The sequence below is a fragment of the Podarcis gaigeae genome, assembly GCF_964106915.1.
Source record: "Podarcis gaigeae genome assembly, chromosome: 10".
Lineage (NCBI taxonomy): Eukaryota > Metazoa > Chordata > Lepidosauria > Squamata > Lacertidae > Podarcis > Podarcis gaigeae.
Genome location: NC_139686.1, coordinates 46,730,697 through 46,757,682, shown reverse-complemented (window position 1 = coordinate 46,757,682; position 26,986 = coordinate 46,730,697). Strand labels below are relative to the sequence as shown.

General features: G+C 41.4%; 1 protein-coding gene and 1 long non-coding RNA gene across 5 annotated transcripts in view; one reads left to right on the top strand and one right to left on the bottom strand.

Annotated features, from left to right (window-relative positions):
* The window catches only part of TAFA2 (TAFA chemokine like family member 2), a 141,508-nt gene that overhangs the window by 100,387 nt on the left and 14,135 nt on the right, over nt 1–26,986 (bottom strand). The gene's annotated exons all lie outside the window — the stretch shown is intronic.
* LOC310825688 lies at nt 4,390–9,984 on the top strand. 2 transcript variants are annotated; one of them, XR_014555443.1, is made up of 4 exons: nt 4,390–4,405; nt 6,098–6,434; nt 8,253–8,434; nt 9,778–9,984. It is a non-coding gene; the product is annotated as an uncharacterized lncRNA (long non-coding RNA). The 2 variants fall into 2 exon arrangements; XR_014555444.1 differs by lacking the exon at nt 6,098–6,434 and having other exon boundaries at nt 9,778–9,979.

Here is a 26,986-nt window from a genome sequence, read left to right as displayed (position 1 = left end):
TCGAAATCTGCTGCAGAGGAGAGCAGTAGAAAGCACCATTCCACAAGCGGAAGCCTGCTAAACTAGCAGAACGGACATATGGGATTGGACCCAAAGCCGTTATCTGCTCTAGTTCACTTCCTCCACCCAGGCCACCCAGGATATTCAATTATATGCAGTAGTTTTGTGGTGCTGTAAGAAAGTCCATCATCTTCCCTTTGGTGAAAAAATATACAGTAAAAAAAATATACAGTAAAATATACGGTAAAGTGGGCTGGGAGAGAGAGAAGAGACAAAATCCCCTAACAAAGGATTGCAAAATGGACTAGGTAAAGGGCCCCTGGACGGTTAAGTCCAGTCAAAGGTGTCAGGGACACGCCCAGCAGAGAGGAATCTCCAGAGGAAGAGGAATTGGCTGCACCTGAGTCTCCACCTCCAGAGAAGGAGGAATTGGCTGAGTCGCCAAGAAGTAGGAGACGGAGCAAGCGAGTTGTATATGTGTAGCACTCCGTTGTAGCTTAATTTTCAATCCACGTATAGAGAAGTGAATCCTCCCAGTTCTCACCTGGGAGAGCTTCCCTCTTCCCCTGTCTCACACCCTGAGAAAAAAAACATTCTGGCCTGCCTCTCACGCAGGTCCCTTCTTCTTCTGATCACTCTGAAATAGTTACAGAGCAAAATGTAGTGTTCCACAGACTGCCAACTTATCCTCACTAATGGTTTCTATGTACCATATAACAACACCTTGTGCTGCTGATTTTGTGATATAAGGTAGTCAGAAACAAAGAGGAAAAGCTAGCTGCCAGAGTGAATTCGTTCTCAATATGTTTTGAGCTATTACCTTTCTTGGGTGAAATTTCTTCTGAAGCTTCTTGAGGAAGAAATTTGCTTGAGACTGACTGCTTCCCTTACAGCTGACCGAAGCTATTTTTGCTCTTACTTTGTTGGTAAGAGTATTTAAAGGACCTGCCTGCCAAATGAGACCTAATTTGATGGCCCTTATTTCGGAGGTTAGGTATGTGACTACTGGAGAGGGGGGCCTTCCTAGTGGCAAGGTCAAATCTCACTCCCTGTAGGTGTGTGTTTGGTGCCTTCTCATTCTCTTTGACACATCAAGCATAGTCTGTCTCATTCTCTTGGGCCTTAGATGGCTTAATTCTTGAGACCCTTTTAATTGCCTTTTTGCTCCCTATTGATTGTTGCTTTATATGACTTTTGGCTTGTCAGTTTTAAGTCTTATATCTTGTGCTCTTATGGTCTTTTTATTGGGTGTGGGTGCAAAGAGTAAGAGTAAGCTTCATTGAAATGAGAAGGCAGATAGAAATATTATAAATTTAAAACCACACAAACAAAGGAATAGCAAAAGGGAAGCTGGGAAGCATAAGAAAATGAGGAAATTCAAAAAAGAAAAAAAGGGGGGAAGGAGACAAAGAAATGAAAGAAATGCAGTAATTAGCTGCTTTCAAGTATTACATCGTACTAACCTACAGAAAGACTTAAGGTGAAGATACATGTTAAGCCCAAATATTCGTATACGGCATATGTTTGCAAACACATTTACTACATAATACATTACAGTTTTACAGTGTACACAAATGAAGAGCTCCATGTATGAATTGGTCTCTGAAAAGCATAGCCTGGTAAAAGCAGTTGGGCAGAAAAATACTTACTAGCGTCTATTTTTCATATTACCAGCAGCCAACAAGAATTCTAAATGATTCAATAGGATCAAAGCATATAATTTCCCCTTATAGACGTTACATATTCTTAACCAAGACCACAAGCAAAGTAACACATTCAAATTGTAAGCTGGACTGCATCATATCCAGAAATTTGTCATCTAAACGCGTTTCACGGTACATCAGCACTGCATTCTCTTCCAAATACTGGGCACGTGGAGAAAACAGTCTTTTATCTATCTACAATTTAAGATCTGGTATTGAATATACTTTAGTGGTTATTACAGCTATTTTCATCTCTGTGGATTAAGATTGGTGAAATATTTCTAGGAATACAGGACATGTATGGCAAGTGACATCACAGTAATACACACACACACACACACACACACCAATTGATTAAAAAAAACTTAAGAAATTGTGTGGGGTGGGAATTATAACGGATAAAATTTAAAGTATGTATAGGATGAAATACAATAATACTGAAAATACTGTACGTATTGAATTCTTACAATACTTCCAAGGGACAATGATTCCATTGTAACAATTACAGCAGCAGAATTATTACTTACACACTTTTGATGGATGCCTGCTGGTGAGTTCATTGAAAACCATTGTTCCCTGGAGAATAGTCTCTTAACAGTTGTCATTATTTTCAGACTAATGCCAGTTTTGTCACACTGACAGTGACAGCATGAGTCTTCAAGGAATGTATGCGTAGACGAGGTTTACACAGATTCAACAGTACAGAGCACCAAATCTCCTTTTTAGGGAACTCTTCCCCTGTTATTTACCTCTGTCTATCAAAAAGTTTTCCCAGAAGATTAGCACAGTCTATTCCCCTCCCTTACAAATTTCGCAACGAGTTAATAACACAAGCCAAAGACTGCAGATGTCTCCCGGTTATTTTCATAGTAGTTCCTCCTGCTTTCAAGTATCAAATGTATTTATTTCAGCAGGGAAGAGCTCATTAAGGTGAGTACTTCATTTCTTGATAAGAACCTCAACACAAAACATCCGTCAGCCCACTGACACTAAGAATCTGCCTCATGCAGATGAGAAAATAAAAATTATGTATTATCTAAATTATGTAGATTTGCATTAAAATTGTTTACAGCAAGCAATTGCTAATTATAGCAAGTCATACTGCATCTGGCATTATTATGGCAGATGCAGAAATGGAAAGAAGAATGCAGGAAGTTTCAGGAGACAAATCATAAGTAATGCATCAAATGCAACAGAAAGATGTATAAAACTGATTATCAGATGACAGCTTTAACAGAGTCCCGGCTAGGAGACATGCAACTTATTAGAGTCCATATAATGTATATATACATGCACTGTATATTAATACATGAGAGCTTTTTGTGTATAAATGTATAAACAAACATCCAAGTGTTTATTCAAGACCATTCAAAATGAGCTTGCAAGTGCGTGTTCATGTTGTGCATTTTTCTCTAAAGTTTCTACTGTACTTCGTTGTGTATTTTCTCTAGAGTAAGTTTCTACTCAAAATGACTCAAATGTGTTGAGAAACACACTACTTTTTAATACACCAAACACATCCACAACACACACGCACACCCCAGATTGTGAAAAATGGTTTATCTATTTGTTGCCTCCTGTGCTGCAACCACATTATATAGCTGGCATCATTCTTTTTCTTCCAGTCACAAACACTAAAAGATATCTTACTGGAATTATCTGCTTGTCATTGGTAGCACAAGAGAAACTGACCTTTTGAAAATGAATAGCTTTTTTTGTCACCATGTCTGAAATAGCAGTATGACAGGAATAACCAGAGAATGATAAAGTGGAATTTAGTAGATAGCATGCAAGCAAATAAATGAAGCCTTCATTAAATGCACATTCATTGGCCGTACAATCCTAGGCATGTCTACTCAAAAGTAAGATAATAATAATGTTACGCCAATGGTACTGGCTCCCAGTTAAGCGTATACAGGATTAAAGTCTCAATCTCTAATCCAAAATCACATGCACCCATATGAGGTTAATATAAGGATGGAGAAATCAAATGCTTCGCAACAGCTTTTTTCTTCTTACTTATATACTGTAGAGCATTGCAACACAGCAGTTGTTTTCAAAAGCCTCTACCGGCTTGTAATGCATATCAGCTGCATAGATTGCAACTATAAATAAGTATTTTGGAGACAGCAATTCTAATGGATTCCTCCTCCACTATATTATTTATTCTTGACGGTATTTTTGCATATTTTTGACAGCATCGCATCTTTGATGCATTAACAATTCTCACTGCTGTCAACTGTTTAATATTTCAAGAATTATATTGTGACAATGTGCTTTATTTATAAGTAACATTTACCAGAAATGTTGGAATAATGTATGGAAATACTAATAGAACACTGAAACCAGTTAAGGACTCTCACTACTGTCAGTGACTCTCCCCCCCCCCCCCATATATATAATAATCTGGATTACAGCTACAACCTAAGGAGTCTCGATGCAGCCTTAGTTATGAACCAGGGGTTCCCAACATGGTACCTGTGAGCAACAGTACACCAATCGGAATGTGATATGGCATCTGTAAAAGGTCTCAGTAAATATCTCACCCAAAATCTGCAATGCACAAGAGACAACTGTGTGTCTTGGCAGGTCAAGTAGCAGGATTTCCAGGTACAGTTGGATGCATCCAGCAGCTGTGGTTTCAGGGTTTACTTCAAGGGTTGGTGGTGTGCCAGCGCTTAGCCCTCAGGCTTAGGTGGCAGGTAAGACATTGGGTTTGGATTTTTAGCAACTGGGCACCCCACAGAGGGGTCCGGGAAGGGGTATCGCTGTTGAGAGGCCCACACAGAGGCTGATGGGCCATAGCACTTTTTCATGAGGTGACCCTGGCTAGAGCATCACATCTGATGTATGTCAAGGGTAAGCCCAGGACCAGTATGAGGAGCAGACTGCGATGTCGACTTCACTCAGCGGTATATCACTGGTGAAACCACCACCGCTCATGAGTCCCTCTGCTAGTGAGTTCATCCAGCGAGCCTTACTAGTAGAGGGACTCAGGAGCGGTGGCGGTTTCACCAGCGATATACCGCTGAGGGGATCTGCCATCCCACTCTGCCCTCACACTGCACAGAGGGAGAAAACAGCTGCACCAGCGAGGCATCGATAAAGCTGGTTCCTCCCACTGCATCTTTAAGCTGCTCGACTGAGGAGTGTGTGGTTGCCGCTCCCCTCAGCTAAGCAGTTAAAGGACCCCCCAGCCTGGCACTGGCTCCTGCGCAAGTGGGGGGAGCACCGGTGATGGCTCAGCTGTGAATCAGGAGCCAGTGGCTCAGCTGTGAATCAGGTTTGGTATATCACCAAACCGCAATGTTTGGCTGGTGATATACCGCGATGATTCGCCCAGCCCTAATTAAGGGCTATCTACTTTTTGCTCATCTGGACCTACCTGAATTATCACTGCAACATACATAAACTGAATACAGCAGGGGAGAAGAGACCCTCTAATTTTGAATTTCATACGTCTCCATGATAACACCTCAGCTGCTCTCGGTGTCTAATTCCCAAAGGAACTGTTCTATGTTTTTAATTCTTTTTTCCCAGATGGTTTCAATCTGGGCAGGAATACATCCTTAGGGAGGAGCTAAGGAGCAAAATGCCGTGGTGGCTCACCACTCATTCATTATACAGTGGTATTTCGGTTTAAGAACAGCCCTGTTTATGAACTATTCGGTATAAGAACTCTGCAAAACCGGAAGTAGTGTTCCGGTTAGCTTTACCTCGGTCTACGAATGGAAGCCGAACGATGGAAGAGTACCGGCGGCGGGAGGCCTCATTAGGGAATGCGTGCCTCGGTTTAAGAATGGCTTTGGTTTAAGAATGGACTTCCGGAACGGATTAAGTTCGTAAACCGAGGTACCACTGTAGTATTCTAGAACTAAGTACACACTGATGTGGAAATTACCAGATTTTACCAAATGAGGGAGCATTTACATAAAACATTCACCATTCCAAAATGATCTCATGACAATGGAATCGAAATGGGCCATTCAAAAAAAGAAAAAGTTAACAAGAAATTAACAAGAATTTGTTAACAAGAAATTTAACAAGAATACTGCAAAATAACCTATCAAAAATAGTACAAAATAATTCATTTTAAAAATGATAATTCCATGCACATAGGAACAGGATTTGGTTGAATAAGACAATTGCGATACTGCTTTTATCAAGTACAAAACACCCCAAACATCGAAATACTCAAAAACATACTGTGCTCGAAGCTTTTCTATGTTCTCTACCAATACAGATTTAACTTCATAAGCTTTCCTTTCTTGAGTGAGAAATCTGATAAAGGGTGATCAATTAACAGCAGCAATGATGCAGGGATAGAATATTAATGTTTAGGAAATCCGCAAATGACTATAATTTTTCTTAGCTCTGTCTCTCTCTCTTTTTAGGGCACAATGACTTAAGACAAAATTGCCACTTAATGAATTGACTCATCCATTAATGTTCACCGTGAAATACTGCAATTCCTGTTGCTATCTTGCCTATTTTCAGTTATGTACTCAGCTGCACAAAACTATCACCAGGCAATGTGAAACTTAGAAACAAAAACAATTCATGTCCCAAATGATGGTAGTAAGGCAAAAATGTGAATGAAACAATTTTTAAAAAATGAAACGCACACCATTCTGCTCATGAAGTCAACACAGCAGACTTCGGACTGAATATGCCCTTTCTCTGCATGTACGGATCTCTCTCTAACTACTGGCCAGCAGAATTTAAACTGAGGTATGACATATAATATATGAGCAGAATCTTTGTCCGAAGCATTTAACTGCACCTGACACCTGCTGGCCATCTTGTTTTAAAGCTTTTATCTGCAATACTAAAATGAAGGGTCTATCGTAGAGACTGTACAAACCACATTTCATTTTGATGGTAACTAACGGGGGTGGGGGGGCTATGCTTGCAGTATTGTTCTGAAATTAGAAGAGAACGCATGAGAATGCAAACAAGCAAACTTGCACAACTTGGGTCAGAAGCTTTACCTGCCTGTATGCAGATTCACATGCCGATTCACATACAGATTTACTTCATTGGAAATTTATCCCAAGGTGGGAGTACAAACACAGTAAAATAACCCACGTAAAACAATAAATACCTTAATTCAATGCCACCATACCACATCAGCAGGTGTAAAAACACAGCAAATGGTATACCAAGAGTGGGGAACTGTTGGCTCCCCAGAGGTTGCTAAACTACAGGCAGAGGGTCATTTCGGTGGTGGCACCCGCCCTATGGAACGCCCTCCCATCAGATGTCAAGGAAAAAACAACTATCTGACTTTTAGAAGACATCTGAAGGCAGCCCTGTTTAGGGAAGTTTTTAATGTTTGAAGTTTTACCGTGTTTTTAGAAGGAAGGGCATCCCATAACAGACCTATTGCCCCTAACACTTACTTTAAGTAAGAAATGAGTGAGAGGATTAGCTAAGTGCAGGCATATGGTCAACCACTATGATAGGATAGGATGCTGGACTTGATGGGCCACTGTACTGACCCACCAGGGAATTCTTATGCTCCTGACTATGGTTAAACTAAAATGACAGTGGCAGCAGCACCAATCTGTGCAATATCCTCTGCAATCTTCAGAAGGCCACAAGCTTCTGAAGGTGGATGTGGCCAGGGGCAAAAGTTGATGGAGCAATTAATGCAAATGTTAGCTTTGCACAGTAGGCTAGTTTCTAAAACACAGCCCTCAATATTCTTCATCCTGGGAAGTGAGGGACATTATTCAAGCAGCCTAAGACCCACGTACTTAGGGGACCGCTTCTCCTGGTATGCCCCGCGGAGGACCTTAAGATCCACAAATGATAACATTTTTGAGGTCCCAGGTCACAAGGTGGTTAGATTCGTCACAACTAAGGCCGTGGCCTTTTCAGTACTGGCTCCGACTTGGTGGAACACTCTGTCACAAGAGACTAGGGCCCTGCAGGACTTGACATCTTTCTGCAGGGCCTGCAAGACAGAGCTGTTCCGCCTGGCCTTCGGTTCAGACTCAGTCTGATGATTATGTTTGCCTCCCCTTATGGTTTTGATGAGGCTGCATTTTAAATTGCATTTTAACCTGTATTTTAAATTGGGTTTCTCCCCCCTATTATGTTTTTACTGTAATTTTACTGTTGTTAGCCACCCTGAGCCTGGCTCTGGCCGGGGAGGGCGGGGTATAAATAAATTTATTATTATTATTATTATTGACATATTCTGATGAAAAACAAAAAAGGCTCCATTCAAGCAGCATGCAATTAAGGATCAATAGGGGTGTGGTTGGAGAGAGTCCCAAGGGCCAGATAGATAGTTTGAGATGGCCCCATTCAGCTCCCAGGTCTGAGGTTCCCCATGGTTTAGTAAGACATCCAAGGAGATAGAAGTAATCTGAAAAATAAAGCTGCACTCCTTGTAAATTCCTTTCTCTGAACAGCCTTGTGGGACTCCACCTGCTCACCATGTGTTAATATTGTGAGCAGACAAATGTGTTAGTCTTTTGATTTAAAAGAATGACATTTTATTCAACTTGCTTCAAAGTAAACCATAGGTATGTTGTTCAGCACTGTTCTAGAAGACCTCGGCAGGACACAGAAGAGATAAACTAAACTTACAAAGCACAACATTAGCCTGGTGGAAGCAGATACAGTACTTAAAAAGAAGTCACTTGCGACTTGGTCTGTATGACAAGAAATACTATCTGTCAATCAGACTCTGTGCTGACATCAGTCTTCCCATGCTTCAGGTGAGATGCCCACTTCTAACATTTTTAGGGAGCTATATTTATGCTTTGTCTTTGATTTATTTAGCATGTCAAAGTGCAAGTAGATAAATTGGTACTGCTCCGGCGGGAAGGTAAACGGCGTTTCCGTGCGCTGCTCTGGTTCGCCAGAAGTGACTTAGTCATGTTGGCCACATGACCCGGAAGCTGCACCCTACTCCCTCGGCCAATAAAGCGAGATGAGCGCCGCAACCCCAGAGTCGGCCACGACTGGACCTAATGGTCAGGGGTTCCTTTGCCCTTTGCCTAAACGGGGGGGGGGGGGAGAGAGAGCTGCAAAACTGCTCATGAAATTGTGAGAGGAACAGCATCCGTCCATCAGGGCACCACCATCTTCCAGCCATATATTTATCTTCTCAGTGCAAGCTAGACCACGTATTGAAGACCTGCACAAGTGTTGTTTCCGAAACAGCTCACCTCAGAACCGAAGTAATAGCCTCATAACAAAGCCATGGAATTGCTCCTGCATTCTTAAAGCAGAATTTCTATGTGCCTCCTCAGTTATGTTGACTTTGTCCAGTCCAATTTACATTTCTGGGAAATCTTTCATAGCCAAAGTATAAAGATGTTAATTTGCTGTTCTGTATTTTAAACTGTGTGCGATAACCAATTCTCACTTAAGTCATTTGATTTCAATGGGTCTGCTGCGAGTATGACTTAGCTGGATATTGCCCTGCGTAGGTTCCTGTTAAACAAACATAACTAGTAACTGCTTCATTTACTTCTATAGAGATGCATTGGGGTACATCAGCTCACAATCTGACAATCAGATTTTCCTAATTGTGCTGTTAAAAACTTTTTTTTCCAAAGGCAATTAACATACACATTAATCAGGAGGAGATTATTTTACTTCAGAAATCAACACCGAGCCAGATAATTTAATTTATAAAAGCCCACAGTCAACGAAAACATCAGTGCAAGGCCAATTTTCCTAATGGTTCTTCTCCTAAACTTATATAGTTCAGGATGTTTCCTTTTAATTTTCTCCTTGTGATTCTATTTCACACAATACTGACTTTAACTTCATCTTCATTTTCTCCAGTGAACATATCTATTTTTTTAAAGTAATGTCTAATAGTCTTGAGTCTTTGGGTTTTTGTTTTTTTTTTCGTATTTTTGAAACACCACCCACCCAACCCATTTCTTTAAATTATACTGAAGCATTCACATTTGCATGTGAGCTGCTGCTTAGTCAAAACTATTATATGTATGAAAAAATTGAAATCAACACATTCAAGTCACCCAGAATAAACTTCAGTAAGTTGACTTTAGAATTATAATCATAAGATATTGCTTCTATTTTTCAGAGAGTCCTGCTTTAAACTATTTTTAAATCCATGCCCGATTTAAAATGACTTATCCAATTCAAGGGAGAAGCTATAAAGATGGCTGAAGCTGGAGTATTGACCCATCAAAGGCGTTTAACATGAAAGGTTGTGTTTAATTAAATAAATTGATAACTTGTCATTTGCAAGTCTCTATGGACATGGCTCAGCACTTCTTCAGAGAAACAACATTCCAGAAAGACTATTTTTGGATCCAGTATTATCTGCTTTGCTTCAAAACCACCCTTTTCATTTCCTCTCTGCGGGCTTTGTACTTTTGCAGCAAGAAGTCCCCTTTACATTTCTATGGGCCTTACGAAAGCCTGGGACCCCTGGGTATCACAGCCACAGGGGCTAAAGTGATGCTTCCAAATGAATTGTAAAATTGCTGTTTGACAGCCAAAGCATGCCACATTAAGCATTCTGCTGTGTGCACACTTAGCACACTGTCCAGGGAGTCTTTAGTTCTTTCCATTTTGACTGACAGAGGCTTCTTGGCAATGATGTCCGGAGGAATGCCCAAACGCAATCTCATGGAAAATAGCAAGTGTTGTCAGTCCAAGTTCCCTGTTGTTGTTTTTAAACGGGCTGTCCTTCTTTTTTCTAACAAAGGTACAGCTCTCTTGTCAAAACTTGCCACTACTCCCACTGGAAAATGAAGATCTTGTTTAATTTATTAGTTCATTCAAATGTATGCAATTTTACAATTGCTCTTTGAGTGACCAGTGGTTGGTGAAAGTTGCTGATTAATGCATTTTTAATTGGGTGGCAAACGACGATTCACAAATATTGGCTTGGCTTACTAGCCAGACTCTATTCGTGCTTGTTTCCATTCCCAAAGGTAAAGGACCCCTGACAGTTAGGTCCAGCCGCAGACGACTCTGGGGTTGCGGCACTCATATCGCTTTACAGGCTGAGGGAACCGGTGTTTGTCCACAGACAGTTTTTCTGGGTCATGTGGCCAGCATGACTAAGCCGCTTCTGGTGAACCAGAGCAGCGCACGGAAACGCCGTTTACCTTCCTGCCGGAGCGGTACCTATTTATCTACTTGCACTTTTTGGCATGCTTTCGAACTGCTAGGTTGGGAGGAGCTGGGACCAAGCAACAGGAGCTCACCCCGTCGTGGGGATTCAAACTGCCAACCTGATCGGCAAGCCCAAGAGGGTCAGTGGTTTAGAGCACAGCATCACCTACATCCCAAACCCTTCCCCAAATCCTCTGGCAAGCACACATGGATTGGGGTGGTGGTGATCAGGATAATATATATATAAAGCCCTTGAATAACGAGCAGTTGTACAGTGATTCAATTAATAAAAATAACAAATCCTGGCTGGAAGCCCGCAGTTTTGAAAATACAAAAAAAGAAAGAAAAAAGGGAAGGATAAATGAGTTACATGCTGAAGTAAGGAGGTGAGAAAGAGCATGAGAGGTTTGTTAAGCTGTGGGTGAACATATCAGACGACACAGCGATTCTTCAAACAGCTCTTGTTTATTCACAAGCCAGAACAGAACTCAACTGAAGGGTTCAACCAGTCTGCTTATATAGAGCTCCACTACAATACAACAGTAACCACTTTCTGTAACTATCCAATCACTGAACGTCACTTTCAGTCCCTTATTTGCACATGTGGACTTGATTGAAAACTATCTACAGTATCCCCCTGCTGGCCCAGGGTGAGAATTTCAGCACATAACAAGGTTCATACCTCTTCCTCCTTTTCCTAAAGCTCTGTGCAAGCAAAAACAAGGGAGAATATTATGTACTGTGGGGGTGTCCAGTATTTCTAGGTGCACATCTCTGGTGAACGAATAAGTGGATTTGTAGATGTATGGTACTCATTCCATCAGAACTTAATATATTCTGTAGTCCTTATTCCAAGCAATTGCAGCTATGTAGACTACAACAACTTCTTATTATAGAGACAATTCATTGCTGCCAGTCTGCATACAGGAGCAACTGTAAACCCTTACATCACTGACTTCTTGTTTAGTCACAGACAGACTGAATTTGTTTGTGGAAGAACAAATGAGCCATTTTGTTCCTTCGTTGTATGGTTTTCAAATGCCCTTCAAGAAGCCAATTCGTCTTCGTAGATATTATATTTTCCCAGTACTCAAAGCACAATATATTGCAACAGGGAATATGGAATTATTTCCCCAGCTTACAATCTCCAATAAAAACCAACTCCATCTGCTTGTGAGGCAGGTTAGGCTACAAGCAACGATTTGCATACAAACACAACTAAGTGAGGATCTGAAGCCAAATACCTCCAGTTCAAGTCCAATGCTCTTTCCAAATCACACACTGGCCCATGAGTCTATACAAGCGTTGCACACAACTCTTCCTACATGGAAGGAATATATGTGTAGGAATACTGTCATATGTCGCAGTAACATCATAATGTTACCTGTGTGTTGCTGAAACCGGAGAGTGAACGTAGAAAAGATGGAACGGAGCTAAAGAAGAGAAAGGAAAACATTCTAAAGACACGTTAACTACAAAATCAGAAAATGCTGCAAAGTTAGCTCTTATTCATAACTCTTCACAAATTTAGGGGAATCCACTAAGCTTAGAGAGAACTGATGCCTTTCTAGGCTCAGAGAAGTGAACAGATGAGAGTCATTACTAGGGAGCATCTGAGGAATTCCTCCCCCAGCCAGTGTGGCGTAGTGGTTAAGAGCGGTGGACTCATAATCTGGTGAACCGGGTTCGCTTCCCCGCTCCTCCACATGCAGCTGCTGGGTGACCTTGGGCCAGTCACACTTCTTTGAAGTCTCTCAGCCCCACTCACCTCACAGAGTGTTTGTTGTGGGGGAGGAAGGGAAAGGAGGATGTTAGCCGCTTTGAGACTCCTTAAAGGGGGTGAAAGGCGGGATATCAAATCCAAACTCTTCTTCTCTTCTTCTTTCATTAGGCTTCCTTCACAGTTGGCCGGTGCTGAATGGTGGAAAAAGAAGACAAACTTTCTGTGCTATAAGGCACCAGGAGTATAGAACGAGCTGTGGTGAGACTACTGACCATGCATAGGCAAACTCGGCCCTCCAGATGTTTTGGCACTACAACTCCCATCATCCCTAGCTAACAGGACCAGTGGACAGGGATGATGGGAGTTGTAGTCCCAAAATATATGGAGGGCCGAGTTTGCCTATGCCTGCTATTGACCAAGTCCTGTGCTGGTTATTGGACTACTAACCAAGGGATACTGTGCTGGTTGTAACCTGCTATGTCCTACATCAGCCTGGTGGCCATATGTCCTTCTGGACACCACATGCCTGTGGAGGTGGGCAGGGCCACAGGCTAAAGCAGCCAGAAGATCGATTAGTGTACATTTTCCCTTTGTACAGTAGGCAAATTTCTGCACATTCTCACACGCTCCACTGTGCCGTCCTTATGGTCTTGTATACTTCCAATTTATTAATGAAACATCTAATTCACTAGAACTTAAAATATATTTTTTCTATGGGAACAGGTTTTCGTACACACTTACCTAGATACAAAAACACAAATTGCACAAAGGATCCCTAAGAAACAAGGAAGGCTGCTGGGGAGGGTTCACCAACTGAAAGCTATTATCATAAAAACCATCCCATCTTAAGATTCCAAATCTATTCCTATTCAGGCTTTAATCAAAAAAAGTAAAACTATACTGCACAGATGTTAACCATTTTTACAAACACTATACATATGTTTTGAAATATTACAAATGTAAATATTTCAAATATTTTCAGAAACTCTTGTTGAGTCCTATTTTTAATTGCAGTAAATATTTTTTAAATGCTCAAAATTCTGGAGGTGCCTCAAGTTTAACAGTGTCGGCAACAGCGGCTAGGTTCATACACAAGAGACACCTCATCATCAGCTCTCAGTGTTGCTCAAGCCAATAAACAAATAGGTGACCTTTTATACCTGTCAAAATCTTTAAACACTCTATACTCATTTTTCCTGTTTGTGCAAGCCAGCTAATCACAAAACTACCTAGAAGTCAAAAGCCCAAAAATCTTCAGGTTAGAGCTAGCATGTCAAAAATTCAAAAGTGGGGTGGAAGAAGAGTATTTAAACAAAGGCAGGTGGAGAAAGTCTGAAGATACAAGAGCTTAACTGAAATATGAGCTTAATTGAAATAGTCATCTTTTTGAGAAAAGAATTTGAGTTATTATTTGGAGAGAGAAAAATATTGTAAAGCTTTAAGTGTGGTAGTACATCACTGCAAAAATGTAAAATAGGCAGTACTGTTGGAAGAATATGCTATCAAAGCTTTTGTTACATCTATTACAACAGCTACAGTCAGAAAAAGAATTATTGCCCATGGTTTTTTCAAAACAAAAAACTGCATTTCAGTAGACTGTGATCTAAAGGTACCGAAAAGGAGTAATCTAAAAATAAACACTAATAGAACACATTTCCAGCTTTGATCAAACAGATCCTTAAATTATTTCGGTAGTCTCTCCTATTGCTAAGAAAAGCAAAGACAAAAATGGACTTATAAATGCATCCAAAATAACTAGCAGCTGCCTGGGAATAAGATGATGGACACCCCAAATATTGCCAGTAAGAATGAATGCATTGCACGAAAATGCCCAAACTCACTAACGTCTGAAATTCCTATCTAAGTGTTCTGATGGGGACATAAAATTAGCCATGAATTACTAGGCAGAATTAGTACTACTGATAGAGAAGATCTTTGTGTCTTCTTCCGAATGAAGTCTTCCCTCTCAACTGCCTCCTCCTCATGTCTCTCCAGATTTCCTCACCTGTGTGACATTAAAGCAGGACACTCAACTCTGCTTCAGGACCTAAGGAAAGCCTAAAATCATTTCTTATCTGTCTTCCCCTTCTTACCAATGCAGCCAGAAGATAAATTTTGAGTAAATGGAAGAGGAAACTTGGAAGAATGGTCACAGCTTATAAACTGGGCCAAATTTAATTTTTTTTTTTTTGACCCAGATCACAATATGCTTGATATTTGTGAAAGGGGGGGGGGTGTATTTCTAAACTCCAGTTTCTGACATTCTTCTTCTACAGCACTAATTAGTACAACAGCTCAGCAAACTGAGTAACTATAAGGCTTATCTTCCTGCAGCAAAAGCATTATCAACTTCACTTCTATTTAGCACAGGGGTTGGCAATCTAAGGCCCAGGGGCCGGATGCGGCCCAATCGCCTTCTCAATCCGGCCCAGAGGGTCTGGGAATCAGCGTGTTTTTACATGAGTAGAATGTGTCATTTTATTTAAAATGCATCTCTGGGTTATTTGTGGGGTACAGGAATTCGTTCATATTTGTTTTCAAAATATAGTCCGGCCCACCACATAGTCTGAGGGACGGTGGACCGGCCCGTGGCTGAAAAAGGTTGCTGACCCCTGATCTAGCATGACAGGCAGAGAAAGGTTATGTCTTCCTTTCCTATTGTTTACTGCAGTCATTTCTACTGGGTAGCTTTTCATCATCTAAATGGGCCATTGGTTAAATGCTAACACATTTCCAAATAGCATGTGATTTGGAATTTATGTCACTTATAAAATCAGGAGCTGTATTTGCATATCAGTTACGTAAGCAATTAGTCAGAATTCTACATTTGTTTCAGAATCAAGGCATGGTTATGAAACCTAAGTGACAATAAATTAATTTATCTTTAAGGTACCAGAGGATTCTTTGATTGTGGGATGTAAACAGATACAGGTTGTTTGCATGGCCAAGTGGGGTCAGCAATTTCGGTCTCGAAGCCACCCAAAGTGCTCCCCATAGCATATTACAACTGCTGTTGGCACGCCTCTTAATATAAAAAGCAAGGGGGAGAGCTGTTATTCCAGAAATACAGTCCCAAATCCCTGCTGGGCAGGCAGCATTAGTTATGCGGTTCTTTGAATCCTGGCCTGTGAGATTTTGTTTTTGTTCATACAGACTTGGCTACCTTTCAGCTATTGAGAGGAAATGTGGCAAGTGTATGACGCCTTGAGAGTAGGGAGATTACGGTAGGTAAATGGTTTCTTTATTTGAAAAGGCAGAAACAAAGAATATCTACAATTCTGAAAGATTGCTGTTTGTGTAACACTAATTGAACACAGGACTTTCTCTGAAAAACAGTCACTCAGCATACATACAAATTGGTGGATTTAGCAGGAATCCCTTTAGGCCAGTGTTAATTATTTGAGACTGAAGCCTAGAGACTGGAGTGAGCCAGCAAGGCGGAAACATGACAAATGGTAAACGGCAACAACTTGTTCCACAAAACAATAAATACTGATTACGGTGATGATGCAGAGCTGAAAAGCTGCTTGACATGAAATGAAATTATTCAAAGTTAATGAAGAATAGAAAGCCTTCAAGGCTGGGAGCATCATAACAAGCAAACAAAACAACACATTGTGGAATTTGAGCTTCATTGGTTGGCCTTCCCCTTTCCCTCATTGATTCTCAAAGACTACTAATTTAACTGAGCAGTGTTTTTGCTCAGCTGTGACACTATTGATTCAAACTTGGAACTGGTCAGACGTTTGATTTAAGAATTCATTGACTAAATACACAGAGAGAGAGTAAAGTTGCTTATACAGCAACCTTGCAAACACTTTTGCAAGGCCTGCTTGCCCTGCTTTTTGGCCATTTCCCTGGGAGGGACGCCCAAGAAGAGACAGTGACCAGGCTTGAATTTCTCCTGGCACATGTACAACACGCCTACATCTAGGTCTCCCCCTGCCATGGTACATATGCATGCACAAGATGTTAGAGACTCAAAAGGCTTGCAGCTTTCCAGAAGTCTGCAACCTTCCTAAAATACTTCTCCCTGGGGTGTGCTCGGTTTTCTATTTGCAATGATATTTTTTGAAGACAGGTAAACATTCCTAAGCTCTTTTCAAATCAAAATTGGGAATTATGCAAGCCACACATCCCCACTTGAATGATTATTCTAAGGCAATCTGAAAAGTAATCCCTAGCGACCTCAAAAAGACCTCTTCCTCAGCACCAAACAAACCTCCTTCTTTTAACCCCTGCAAACTGCAGCAGAAGAGGAAGTGGCAGGATGGCAGAGAGAACCGTGTCCCTGAACCGAAAGGTAACAACAATATACTGTACCGGTACTTCCTTACATTTCTGCAGAGTGAACTGATCTGTTCAATGTTAACTGGTATGTTAGGGTGATGGAGAACAAAAGGGGAAAGCTCCCATCCTCTTCTTTCCTTACCTGCCCACAACTTCTGTTCCTCCTGCTGCCACTTGCAAAAGATGAGGGGAAAGAAGGCAGCAAACCCCTCTGGAACCCATGACTTGGAATCATGTGACAAACGGGAGTGTGGACAGATCCATAGTTTGGTAAAAAGATTCAAGTTTCAGAATCTTACAACTCTCTCTTTTTTTAAAGGAGGAAATGAGTGGGTGAAGGAAACTTTCCTACAAAAGACGAGGCCGGATATATTTGACGAAGAATATTAATTCTGTTTAGGTTTCAGCATGGGGGTTTAATTTGAGAATCCCTGACAAAGCTGGAAAATCAGTTGGCTGAAAGTCTATATTCATCCTTCTCTCGCTTTGGTGGCTTAAGTGTACATAGTGGAAGTCGGTCTTTTGGAAGGCTTGCTTCTTTCAGTTGCCAAGAAGTAGAGAATGCACATTGAGAGTGTCTCAGAAGGAGTTTTATGTGAGCATAAAAGCTTCTGTAATTGCTGTCCATACTCTTGTGAAAAGAGAGATTATGGGGCAAATAGGGACATGGGTTGTTGCTGCTGTTTAAACAAAAATTAGAAGCACGTGATTAACAAATTATTATACTAAGTAATCCAAAGAAGAAAAATAATTTGCCCTCTCTATATTTGTGCCTACTCTGCTAACCACCTAGAGGCAGAGTCAAGACTGGAAGTTAGTGGAAGGTTACTTCCCATTAAGGCTAGCCACTAAAAATGTTTTTTCCCCACTTCCCAAAGTTCCTTTCGAGTGTGCCTCCAGGATGAATTAACCCTTGCCTATATGCTCCACTCCTCCACTGACCAAGAACTGTACATAGAGTTGGAAGAGATTTGTCCTTCTTTTATTAAAATAGTTTGGTGCGGTTTTTCTAAACTAATTCAGAAGAGTATAAACCAGTATCAGTTGGTAAGGTGGCAGTGCAGCTAACCAATGCACGGCACTGCTCTGATGCTATATATATGAAAACATTAACAATAGTTGGAAATCAGGCTGTATTCATTGAGAATTGTTCACTCCACCCTCTGCTTCCTATTTTTTAACAAGTTACCAGTCCACAAGAGAATGTCTCAATTACTGAGTCACAACACAGATACAGCCACAGAATAAGGTTTTTTCCCCCTTCTATATAACCATTCTACAAGGAAGGCTCAAGCAGTATGTGGACCGAGAACTCCCAGAAGAGCAAGCTGGATTTAGAAGAGGCAGAGGAACCAGAGACCAAATTGCAAACATGCACTGGATTATGGAGAAAGCTAGAGAGTTCATTGACTATGCAAAAGCCTTTGACTGTGTCGACCACAGCAAACTATGGCAAGTTCTTAAAGAAATGGGAGTGCCTGATCACCTCATCTGTCTCCTGAGAAATCTCTATGTGGGACAAGAAGCTACAGTTAGAACTGGATATGGAACAACTGATTGGTTCAAAATTGGGAAAGGAGTACGACAAGGCTGTATTTTGTCTCCCTGCTTATTTAACTTATATGCAGAATTCATCATGCGAAAGGCTGGGCTGGATGAATCCCAAGCCGGAATTAAGATTGCCGGAAGAAATATCAACAACCTCAGATATGCAGATGACACAACCTTGATGGCAGAAAGTGAGGAGGAATTAAAGAACCTTTTAATGAGGGTGAAAGAGGAGAGCGCAAAATATGGTCTGAAGCTCAACATCAAAAAAACGAACATCATGGCCCCTGGTCCCATCACCTCCTGGCAAATAGAAGGGGAAGAAATGGAGGCAGTGAGAGAATTTACTTTCTTGGGCTCCATGATCACTGCAGATGGTGACAGCAGCCACAAAATTAAAAGACGCCTGCTTCTTGGGAGAAGGGGAATGACAGGCCTAGACAGCATCTTGAGAAGTAGAGATGTCACCTTGCCAACAAAGGTCCGTATAGTTAAAGCTATGGTTTTCCCAGTAGTGATGTATGGAAGTGACAGCTGGACCATAAAGAAGGCTGATCGCCGAAGAATTGATGCTTTTGAATTATGGTGCTGGAGGAGACTCTTGAGAGTCCCATGGACTGCAAGAAGATCAAACCTATCCATTCTTAAGGAAATCAGCCCTGAGTACTCACTGGAAGGACAGATCCTGAAGCTGAGGCTCCAGTACTTTGGCCACCTCATGAGAAGAGAAGACTCCCTGGAGAAGACCCTGATCTTGGGAAAGATGGAGGGCACAAGGAGAAGGGGACGGCAGAGGATGAGATGGTTGGATAGTGTTTTCGAGGTTACCAGCATGAGTTTGACCAAACTGCGGGAGGCAGTGGAGGACAGGGGTGCCTGGCATACTCTGGTCCATGGGGTCATAAAGAGTCGGACACCACTAAATGACTAAACAACAACAACATAACCATCACATTCTGGCACTCACTTAGTTTGAACACAGCATAGAACTTTACTAAGAGTGTTTTTTCTCTGTCACACAGAACTGAAATTAAACATATATATCTGCAGGAGAGCAAACAAAAGCAAAGAGCAGTGATAATTCATGATGACAATAGGAGTGTTTTATGTGTGCCCTAAACTGTTCTTGCCCCAGTAAACAATGCAAATGGGAATATATAATTAGCGGTAGGTATGCTGAAAGCCAAAGGATATTGACATACAAATGAATTAAAGAAGCTGATATAATATTCTCCAAGGCTAAAATAACATTTAGTAAATTATATGTTAAATAAAGCAGGCAGAATAAAAGACAGAAACAGGATTGCACCTGGCACAGGGTAGCCTTCTTTTTGCAGAATTGTGATACAAGATCTCTAAGGGCTACTAGCTTCTGCTCTGGGAGCCTGGAGGGCTGAGTCTCCATATCCAATTCAATGCCAAAGTAAAGTAATTGTGTAGCACGGCCTTTGGTCTTCTCTGTAACCAGTGGGACACCTAATTCCAATACTAGAGATTGGAAGGGTGCAGTAACAAGTTGCCAGTCATTAGAATATCATCCAAATAATGAGTCACCAAATGCGAACCCGACCTGTGCATGAGTGCCCACTCCCAAGAAGGTGATAAATGTTTCAAAGGCAGCACATGCAATGGAGCACCCTGTGGGCATGGCCTTATCAATATACCAGGAGTAAGGCACTTTTCTCAGATACCAAACAACAAGTGTTTGGGTGCCAAGCAGAAGCCACAACTATCTAGTACTGTAATCAAATCCCCAAGCACATCACTGATTTATGTTAAACTTTCTTCCTAACAGAGAAAGATATGAAACTACAATGATTTTTCCAAAAAAATAATGAAGGCGAAGACTGCATAGTCCTTGAATCATGCTGCTGTTAACACTAGCAAGTGCATGAGAGAAGGAGTTGATTGGTTTTAAAAAGTTTTCAATTACTGAAATATGCCGGAGGCTCCTAGAAGCGGTTTATATGCTCAGTTTCAGGTTCCTGAAGGTGACTGTCAACTCTTTGCATGAGGTACCTCAAGAAAAAGACAAAAGCAAACTGGACTGAAACTAGTGAACCCTTGAAAAGGCTTCAGCTTAAAAAAAATCTCAGTAGGTTTACAGTGTTTCTCTACTCAGGTAAGTCCCATTGAGTTAAACAGGACCAAGGTAAGAAAATGTTTAGATTATTAGAACAGCTATGGTTTCTGCAGCATAATGTTCTGTTATCATGACACTGCATAAAGATTGTATGAATATGATCAAAGTGAAATTCCTGCTAGTATCTCTTCAACTATGCTATAGAATTAGTTGAATAAAATATATTAAGACTTAACTTATAACTTGGACCCCAGAATATCCTTTTTTACTTTAACTAAAGAGCCTTCTCTTCAGTCATTTTTCTCACTTCTTTTCATACAGCTTGTCTCACCCATCATTCTTCCTACCTTGTGGAGCTGCGTCCATAAGTTCACATAAGCAAATCGAAGAATAACAGAAATGTAAGTAATATCTTTATAATGAGCATCTAAAACATCACAAAGTAGCCAACAGTTTTCTACCAGTGTGGTCAGCACTGCCTTCATTTCTCCATAACAGTGTCTTGAAATTCTATGTTCTGAGATGTCTTTCAACAGTTAATCAACTACTGGCTGTGAAATGTTAATAACCTCCTACAAACAAAATATAATTGCTTCTTCTTATCTACCCTGTTACAAGCAAGATAACTTAATATACAAAATATAATTTGCTATATAAAATACACTGAGCTGCTCTTCTTATTTAAAAGTCGCATTTTCTACAACTTTGCCCAGTTGGTGTTATTGCAGGCCACCCAAATGGACTTCTCTCAGCATTTTCCCTATGAATTTTCCTACACTGTTGCTTTCTCATGATGCCCCAGTGTTGGTTTAGCCTTCCACCTAAACATTTCTAAAAGTTAATTTAATATGGATACCGAGTTTAAATCCCCTGACTTATACATTCTTCCCATTTTCCCGTTGAAGGACTGTTTTTCCTCTATCATCAAGTTCATTTTCACATTTAAGAGAAGCAGCCGCACAGAAATGTACAACAGTCGGAAGATTTTTACAACAGTTACCACTGCATACAAAACACAACAGAACAAAAACGAGCGACTCTAATACATGGTTCACCTTTTGTGCAAGGCAGAAAGTACACAGGTGAAGGGGAGGGGGGTTAAAAATACCAACCTGATATATTATCTACAAATGTGATATCCAAATACAGGTCAAACATAGAGGTCCACCTCCACACAATTTTAAGCGGAGATACCTTACCTTCTGCTATTGACCAAGCACAGAAAGATGTTGGGTTGTACAAGCATGAGTTGACTAACAAAGGGCAGAACATCAGAGGGAAATCTTGATTGTGCCTTTCACCAGAGATACATTCCAAAGAATAGTGAGTGTGAAACTACAATCACAGAGTAAAGGAAATGGGCAAGAATTCACTCACAAACAGTAAATTTGTCAGCTGGCCAGCAGCAAGAAGCTCAGAGCCTCTAGTGAGCTCAGAGCTTCTAGTGTGTAAAATTCCTTTGTTTTCTCCGGTGGGCTGTGCTTTTGAAAATATTTTTTAAAAGCAGGAATCTATTCCAAGCAGCTACTTTAGTTTTCCATCAAACCAGCACAGGTAGGATAAGACTCCACACCTATCTATGCTCAAGATTGTAAGAAAGGAACAGGACTGATGATACCATGTCAACATTCTGAAGTTTTGCAAGCAGGCAATGCTTATTCAAGGCCTTGTTGATACAAGGAGCAAGAGCTGTCCGCTAGCGATGGTGCTGAAATAAGGCTGAGAGGCCATAGAGGCCATGTGCTGGAATTTCAGCAATGCAAAAAGAAAGAAAGATTGTTATTATTACTATTATTATTATGAATTAAATCTGTATACTGCCCTTCATCAGAAGATCACAGGGTGGTTTACAACATAAAAATAGGAAATGAACACAAAATACATGACAAAAAAACAAATAAGCCCCTACCACAGGCACGTTTAAAAGCTAATAGATAAATAAGAGCTTCAGAAGATGATTGCAGAGTCAGTTCAAATGGGGATAGGCATTCCTTGAAGTATTGCAGTCCTGAGCCATTTAAAGTTTTATAGGTGAAAACCAACACTTTGAATTGGGCCTCGAAACTAACTGGCAGCCAGTGCGGTCAGGGCAGGATTGGTGTTAGATGCTCAAACAATCTTGCCCCAGTGAGCAACAGGCCACTTAATTCTGCTGAAGTTTCCAAACTGTTTTCATAGGTAGCCCTAAGTATAGCAATCTAACCTACAGGTTACCAGAGCGTGGACAACAGTAATTAGGCTCTCCTTGGGCCACAAGGTTGAAGCTGATAGAAGGTACAGTGGTACCTCGGGTTAAATACCCTTCAGGTTACATACGCTTCAGGTAACAGACTCTGCTAACCCAGAAATAATATCTCGGGTTAAGAACTTTGCTTCAGGATAAGAACAGAAATTATGCTCTGGCGGCGCGGTGGCAGCGGGAGGCCCCATTAGCTAAAGTGGTGCTTCAGGTTAAGAACAGTTTCAGGTTAAGAACAGACCTCCGGAACGAATTAAGTACTTAACCCGAGATACCACTGTACTCTATGCCACTGAGGGCATTTGAGACTCAAGCAACAGCAAAGGATCCATACGTACCCTCCCTATCCAGTTTCCTGCTTCATTTCATTCTCTTAGCTACTATGCCATACCACTCTTTAGGTGTTATCAAAAACCATTTCCCACACTTCACAGTACAATTTGACCCATGCATAAACCAATTCCAGTGCTAGCTGTGTTTCAGCACAGACAATGCAGGTTGGCTGCTAAGGACCTTCCTGCAGGAAATTCACAACATAGCTAGGCTTTGGCACTCCTATGTAAGCAATGCCCTTGAAGCTCACCCAGAAACTCCAGCGGGTGCAGAATGCCATGGCGAGGCTCCCTACAGGGTCCTTGCTGCGGGATCACATTCATCCAGTGCTTTACCAGCTGCACTGGCTCCCAGTGGAGTACAGAGTCAGGTTCAAGGTGCTGGTTTTGACCTTTAAAGCCCCATGCGGCCTAGGACCCTCGTACCTATGGGACCACCTCTCCTGGTATGCCCCGTGGAGGACCTTAAGGTCCATAAATAACAACACTTTGGAAGGCCTTGTCAGTGTTTGTAAAAAAAAAAAAAGGAAAGGGTTCCGACCTCCCTTTGTCTCCTCAGCCTGGTCCTCAGACCCTTGTCGACATAAAAGAGTCCACAAGAATATCCCTGCAGAGTGCTTTCTGCTTTTATTCTTAAAAGTCTTTGTACAAAAACGACTGACCAACTGTACACACCAACACTACCAGCTTTCACTAACCAACCAACCAACCCAAACAACAAACTAACATTTCACACTCTATATATACAATCTGGTGCAGGCCGCTGACTCATGCTGACCCAGCTTTTTAAGCATTAAAGAAACAGCAGCCATTTTAGTCGTGACAGTCCTGAGCCCCAAGGAGGTTAGCTTGGCCTCAACCAGGGCCAGGGCCTTTTCAGCTGTGGCTCTTGCCTGGTGGAATGATCTACCACAGGAGATCAGGGCCCTGTGGGATTTGACATCTTTCCGCAGAGCCTGCAAGACAGAACTGTTCCACCTGGCCTTTGGGCTGGACTCAGTCTGACCCCCCCTCTCATTATTATTTTTTAATGGAACCCCTTATATGGGATTTTGTATATAAATTTTCCCTTAGCTCTTTTTGCTGGCCCATGTAGGACCAGCATGGATAGTTGGCCCTGGTGAATATTTGACGTTTTCTCCCCTTATGGTCTATGGGCTACCCCTAAAACAAGGCTGCATTTTAAGCTGTCTTTTAAACTGGATTCTAACCTATATTTTAATCAACTTATTAAAAAAAATGTTTTTACTGTATTTTATATTTGGTGTTAGCCGCCCTGTGCCCAGTCTTGGCCGGGGTAGGTGGGGCATAATTAAAATTTATTATTATTATGCTGTCATAAATGCTTCAATTATACTCCAAGGGCCAGTTGTGGTACAAGACTACAACTTGTGTTTGAGGACTATGGAGCAGCAACAAGGGGGGATACTGTGGATCTTTAAATCCCAGTAACATTTTAATGACCTCAATTTTTAACAGAAGATCAATCCAATTTACAGTTTAATTTATAGAGCGTGTCTTTTCAGTAACAATGCCGCACCTGCTCCATGATCCGAAAGGAAGTCATCTGAGGATCTTAATAATGACACAGGAGGATGAGGGGAAAGAACCGCTGCAGTCAGTCAAACAGCTGTTCCCTGGGAGCACCCTATATATAACAGAAAATTGGACAGCAATGGCACCACGTTTCAACAGAAAAGAAACCCCCACAGAAGCCCGATGAGAAGTTAAGATGTGGCAGAAGATTCATGCTGTGAAGGGCATTCTGCAAATACCTAATGAGATCAGAGGTATCACCTGCAATACATCTTCCAACGAAATTTTCCCTAGGTAGTTGAAGAACCTACCGTATTTTTCGCTCTATAAGACGCACCTACTTTTTTGGAGGAGGAAAACAAGAAAAAAATATTCTGAATCTCAGAAGCCAGAACAACAAGAGGGATCGCTGCAGAGATTCAGAATATTTTTTTCTTGTTTTCCTCCTCCAAAAACTAGGTGCGTCTTATAGAGAGAAAAATACGCAGCCTGCATTCGCTCCATAAGACGCACACACATTTCCCCTTACTTTTTAGGAGGCAAAAAGTGAGTCTTATAGAGCAAAAAATACGGTATGTTGAAATGAAACAAAATGGGAATAAAACTTTAAGAACCCACAAATTTGGGTTCTCTCTTTAGAAACAATATTGCAGAAAAGGATGACCTGTAATCTCAAGATACCACTGCACCATGAGCCTAAAACCTACCTGCCTCCTAGAACACGTCACCTGGGTTATCTGAGTTACATAGATTTGATTCTCTATTTGACAGCTTCATTTTTACAAAATCATTATCCTTTCTAAAATATTCTATTTTATATTAAGTATATCACAAGCTTCATCCATACTAAAGGCCTTTTACACATGTAACAATTTTATTAGGACGGGGTGAGGGACCTCACTTCAAATGGATCTTCAAATGGATCCTACCTGTAATTAAAGCCAAGATCTAAGCAGACACAGCCAACTTGGTCCTCAAAAGCACGCAAACTAGTAGAAGTCCCCTTGATGTAAATTAGACTAAAAATGGCGGAAGTGCTTTGAGAACAGAGCTGAAAATGAAATAGTGATGAATACCAGGGAATCAAAACAGCAGGACACAAACTATGGTATTTGATTTATTTTTCAGAAGTATTCTTTGTAGAACATTCGAGTTCAGACAATGGACGTTCACACTCCTTTCTTTCAGAAGTCATGAAATCATTCATGGATCTAAGATTTTGTAGCCCAGTGCTGTTTGCAAGGGGGTCGTTTCTTCTCTTCCAATTTCTCCTCTCAAAACTAAAGTTCCTCTTGTATGTAAACTTACTTGCATGGAGCACATAATTATCCGAAAACAGATGGTTTAAGTTGATGGAGAAGAGTAAGAGAGCCATCCTTGAGAGGTTCTGCATCCTCCTCTTTTTATTTCACTTAGTAGCTATTATAAAACAAAAGCCTTAAGGCAGAATCTCTTGCATGGAAAATGTGAGGTCCAGGTATAGAAAACAAAACATGTGTTGTCATCCAGATAAGTATATACATGGCTGAAGACTTATACTGTGTTAACCATTTATTGCACAGGTTTTCCTGTATTCTTGATGGCTATAAATAATTTGCTACAGGGGGGCATACTTCTTCTGTGATACCTAAAGGGACCCCTGACCATTAGGTCCAGTCATGGCCGACTCTGGGGTTGTGGCGCTCATCTCACTTTATTGGCCGAGGGAGCCGGCATACAGCTTCTAGGTCATGTGGCCAGCATGACTAAGCCGCTTCTGGCGAACCAGAGCAGCGCACGGAAACGCCGTTTACCTTCCCGCCGGAGTGGTACCTATTTATCTACTTGCACTTTGATGTGCTTTCGAACTGCTAGGTTGGCAGGAGCAGGGACCAAGCAACGGGAATTCACCCCGTCTCGGGGATTCGAACCGCCAACCTTCTGATCGGCAAGTCCTAGGCTCTGTGCTTTAACCCACAGCGCCACCCGCGTCCCTCTGTGCTACCTACTACTAGCAAATTTTCCTCACACCCTTGCTGTTCTTTAATTATACTGCTATGCACCATCCCAACCTCTGCTAAGCAGTAGCAAGGTTCCAGGCTCTCACTCAGGATCATGTTTCCATTGTGAATTCAGGGCACAACAGAGGATGTAGCATTCTAAGATTTCATCAATATACACCCAAAGAAGGTGGGTGCAGAACATTATACCTCGAGAGTGTCTCTCATTACCCCTCTCATAGCTTCAGCAAACTTGGGGCCAAAGCAACAGCTAGCCATGGTTCCCGGTCTCTTGGTGCAGCCTCCTTCAGCAAGAGATGGTTCTGGCCTTTGTTCTCCCTTTCTTGTTTCCGGGAACTCCTCCTCCAAGCAACTGCTCCTCATCCCTAAGCTATCGTCAGACTCATTTTTTCCAGTGAGCACAGCCTGCCCTCTC